This window comes from Artibeus jamaicensis, unplaced genomic scaffold, assembly GCF_021234435.1.
Source record: "Artibeus jamaicensis isolate MK-2021 breed Jamaican fruit bat unplaced genomic scaffold, CSHL_Jam_final scaffold_916, whole genome shotgun sequence".
Taxonomy (NCBI): Eukaryota; Metazoa; Chordata; class Mammalia; order Chiroptera; family Phyllostomidae; genus Artibeus; species Artibeus jamaicensis.
In genome coordinates this window covers 57,233,720-57,238,640 of record NW_026522059.1, presented here as the reverse complement: position 1 = coordinate 57,238,640, position 4,921 = coordinate 57,233,720, and positions in this window count along the sequence as shown.

The following is a 4,921-nucleotide window of genomic DNA, read 5'->3' as shown; positions in this document are numbered from 1 at the left end:
TTGGAGGCAAAATGCCCTGTCAGCTGCTGGCACACTAAGCCCTTCATTCCTGAAGGGAAATCTGAGCAACATATCACCTTTCCCCAACCCACCTAGAGAGTTACCAGCTTTAGGTGCTATTTAAGGACTGGAAGCTGAATGAAATTAATCTTGAGAAACTGGGTAGAGAGGCAAACAAAGCTGAGAACAAAAGACAGTGTCCTACAACTATGTGACATGCAACTCAAGTTCAGGTCTGCACTCTAATATCAGAAAAAGAATAAAGGTACTGGCTCCTGGTAGGTCCTCAAACAAATGATCCATGGAGTGTCTTCTGGATTCCCAGGGCAGAGACAGTTTAAAAGAAAAAGAAAAAAAAAATACACTCTTGATTCTCATGGTGTGTATGGTTTAAAGAAATTAAAATGTCAAAATCTGACTTCTTTGTGTATTTGTTATATAGTGGAAACTGGTGTCATGTTTAGGAAAAACACAGGGAGAAAAAAATTTGACAAAAGCAGTATGTCCAATCCTTCACCCCTCAATTCTATATCAGCAATGCCTCTCTCATTGCCTCTCTGTAAACTGTAAGGGACAGCCTGGCTGCAACCACAGTAACCCTGGCCTCAGACCACACCACTGCTCCAGCACAGTATGTCACCAAGTTTCTTTTCATTCCAATTCAGTTGTCTCCCTTTGCACACTTATATCTCTTTGTTATCTCTTTCCAGATCTGCTGGCTTTTATTCCTGACAACATCTGGACTTGTTGCCCCAAAAATGTGTCATACCAATCTCAAAATAACCCAAACCCAACATTATGTGAGACCCTATTGCCACTATCACTCTGCATTTGGAAGGCAGGCAGTCAATTACAGGCCTGTTTGAGGGTTTCAAACCACAATCAAAGGATGCTAACTCTCCTGAGCATTCCATGTCCACAGTGGAGTGCTCCAGTGGTTAAAGCTATGGCTTGGGTACTCAGTAATAAACACTGCAGGGCAGATTATCTGGTGGGTGTTTCAGTATTATTCCACAAGTTTTAAAAGGAGTACTTCAGAAAAACCAATGTCAAAGATAAACCACGGAGAGATTCCATCCATGCTTGTGGATTCCTACAGTAGCATACGTAAGGTGGAAGATAGTTTAAAACTGGAATTTAAGAGATCTAGTTAAAAATCTAAAATAATAAAAGAATTTAGGCCTGATTATTAAAAAAAATAAATGGAGCCATATTCATTTATATTCTCCTTAAATAATAAACAGAACTCCTAGGTTTCGGAAACCAGCTACATTCCAAAAATGCATTTTCATGTTAATTTTTTTCAGAATCCCTTGTCATACAAGTTTCCTTTCATGACTTTGTAGTAAGCGATAATACTCTACGGGGGAAGTGGGAATACTGGTTCAAAAACCAGGTGTCATCTTTGGCTCCCATCCCTCACTGCCCAGTCCTGCTATTTATTCCACATGTGCCTACCTGTGGTTGCTCAGCTCTAACACTGGCCTCCAACAATCTCCTCCTTCCATTCACATTTATGCCACTCCTCCCCTGAATCTGGTATGAGCTCCTCATTGCTTTCACCAAGAGAAACAGTGACATTACAGGAATTCTGAGTACAGGCATTAAGAATGCCTGGCAATTTCCCCCCCCCCGCCTTTTTTTTTTTTTTTGGTATCCTCGCAGTCATGGAAGAGGTCCAGCTCCCCTGCTGAAGAGACCATATGGATGACATAGACAAGAAATGCCCTGAGATTAACTGAAGCTAAGGAGAGCAGGCCAGATTTTCCAGGTACCAGTTTGAGTTTCTGAGTGACTCCAGCATCCAACTATCAACCCATGAAAAACACCAAGCAAGACTAACAGAAAAACTGCCCAGTTGAGGCCAGTCAGACAACACAGATAACCAGGAGAAGCAACACAAAGATTTATAGTTTGGTTATATCTGGTGTGAGCAAAAGTGTGGATTGATAGTCACATTCCAACACAATTAACAGAGAGTAAATCTGTGCCATCTTCAGATGGTAATTTGACACTATTCTTTAAATTTTTTAAATAAATATAACTTTGAATAATTAGAAAATGCTAGAAACTTAAAGAAATATTCTCTACTTTTTGTGGTAGATTTGTTCTCCACAAATTTTAAGTGTGTACTACAGCATTATTAATTACAGTTTCAATATTGCACAGCAGATCTCTACAACTTATTCTTCTTGCTTAACTAAAACTTTACACCCATTGATTAGCAAATCTTTGTTTCCCCTAGCCACAGACCCTGAGACCACTATTTCACTCTTTCATTACTTGAATTTTTCTGTTTCAGATAGTTCTCATAGGCAAAACAAGCAGTACCAGTCCTTCCATGACCGGCTTGTTTCACTGAGAAGAATGTCCTCGAGGTTCATTCATGTTGTATATTGAAGAGTTTCCTTTTTTAAGGCTGAATAATATTCTATCATATGTACATTTTCTTTATCCATTCAGCTATCAATAGACATTTTGGTTGTTTTCACATCTTGCCTATTTTGAATGGTGCTACAGTATCCATGGGCATGTTAATAAGCATGTTTGAGATGCTTATTGCAGTTCTTTTGGATAAATACTCAGAAGAATGAATTCTGGATTGTCTGGCATTGTAGACCGCTCTGCCTGATTTTAGGAATTGTATCTCTACCCTTGTGGCTAAGGGCGAGAGACGACCTTTGGAATTTGAGCCACAGGAGACAAAGCTTGTTTCTGGTAGCAAACGCTGCCTCGGTTCCTCTTCCTGCTCCCAAAGCTTGGTCGGAAGTCAATGATGGGTAAGACCCCTCACAGCGGGGGGCAACAAAGAGCAATGGACTCTCACCCCACACCCCCCCCACCCCTGCTTTGACAAAGCCCGAGTCCCCATGTCCTCTGGGAGAAGGGCTTCCTGGCTCTAATCCTCTCAAGCCTGAATACCTGATGGGGAGAGGTGCAGCTCCTTGTCTTGCTAGAGCGTGTCCTGGGGGAAAATCTGGCAGCACAAAGACTTGCTGATAAACCTGTGAAATCTGCTCTGCTAAGAGTGCTTTCATTCATATGATAAGGGTCCGAGAGGAAATGAGTATGTCTCCCAAAGTTTCTGCAACTCTCTTCCTGACAGACACTGACTCATAGTAAGCCCTCAGATCTCTTTGAAATGTTATCTACTGTTTGATCCTTGCCGCCCTATATTCCTGTGTATTACAACCCAATAAAAGGCTATGGAGGAAGGCACTTGGGGCCTTTTTCTCCTTGGAGAAACTGGTCGCTGCTGGCCTTTGTGTCCCCAGAGAAACTGACCACAGCCCACTCCTCCTCCCCAAGCAGAGCTCATCCTGTCTCAGCCATATTTATGCATTCATGCGTGTCTGTGGCACCAGGGGGACTTGCAGAGAAGTCGCCCCCACAGTCTGGTATTTCTATTTTTTATTTCTTTTAAGGAAACTCTCTACTGTTTTTCATGGTGGCTGCACTCTCAAAATTTCTGAAGATATTTATTCAGCCCATATATATGGAGGCTATTATGTGCTAGGTCTGCCCCAGGTCCTGTGAACACTACAGTTTTAGAAAGAAAGGAAGCCCTGGCCAGGGTGACTAACTTGTTTGGAGCATCATTCCATATAGCAAAATGTTATGGGTTTGATCCCCTGACTGGGGATCAAGGTTTCTCTCTCACATTGAGCTCTCTCTCTCTCTCTCCTCTCTCTCTCTCTCTCTCTCCCTCCCTCTCAAAGAAAAAAAAAGGGGGGGAAAGGAGGAGGCCTGCCCTCAGTGAAACGCACCCTAGTGGGAAGGAAGCAGACTACAAATAAACAGACAATATTGAAACATACAAACCAGGAGAGAATCAGTCAAATCAGGATAAATGCTCCTGAAAAAAAGATGTGAAACTAATTGATAGGGTGGTTACTATAGACGGATGGTCTGAAGAAGGCTCTCTGAGGAGGTGAAACCTAAGCTGCCATTCTCTTAATGACAAGAAGAAACCCTCCATACTCTCTAAACAGAGGGAATAGTTGATGCAAAGTCTAGGAAAAGTGTTAAATATTAGAAAAAGAAGGAGCGAGAGACTGTCCAAAGTTTCTGAAGTTTATGGATAAGGAACGAGGGAGAGAAAGAGAATTTGGATAAGTAAGCAGAGGCTGTGGGATACAGGGCTTTGATGTCAGCATTCAGAAGATTTTATTTTCATATCAAGTGCTATGTGAAGCCACTGGAGAGTTTTAGGTAAAATAGTGAAATGATTTAATCTATGGTTTAAAAAGATGTCTCTGGATGCTGTGTGAGGAATGGATTATGAGAGAGAGAAGAGTAAGCAGGTATAGTGGACAGGAGGCTAGATTAGGAGTCCAGGTAAGAAATAATGATGAAGGAGGTAGAGGGGCAACTGCACGAGTTTAGAAATTGTTGGGAAAGTAAGCTTGACTGTATACTATGGCAATATGGCCTGAATTATTCTAGAAGTAAGGATGGAAAACTAGAAATGTCATCAAAATAAAATAAAGCAGTAAATATCATATGACAGTCAAGAGATGCAGAGAAAATGATGAGAGTGGTTAGAAAAATCAGACAGGTGAATAGCAGAAAGGGAAGTGATGGCTAACAGTATTAAATATCACAACTACCACAGTGGGTAAAGCTTCTTTCTGGGGAAAGGAAGCTGATTTTGACAATTAGGTGCCATTAGTAACCTTCAAAGGAAGAGCTTCCTATGGTTGTGACAAAGACCTGAGATTTGTAAAGGGCTAAAGTGTAACCTTGAAGTTAACACAAGGAGTACTCAGAGGTTGTGTCAGTTGATGAGAAGAAGCAAAGAATGGATTATTCATTTGAGGGCCAAGAATATCAATGCACGTTTTGTAGTTTTTGACATTGATTTTATGTTTAAGGGAGTGAACGAGTTACATGTTAGCAAATTAGGGAGAAGACAAAGGAA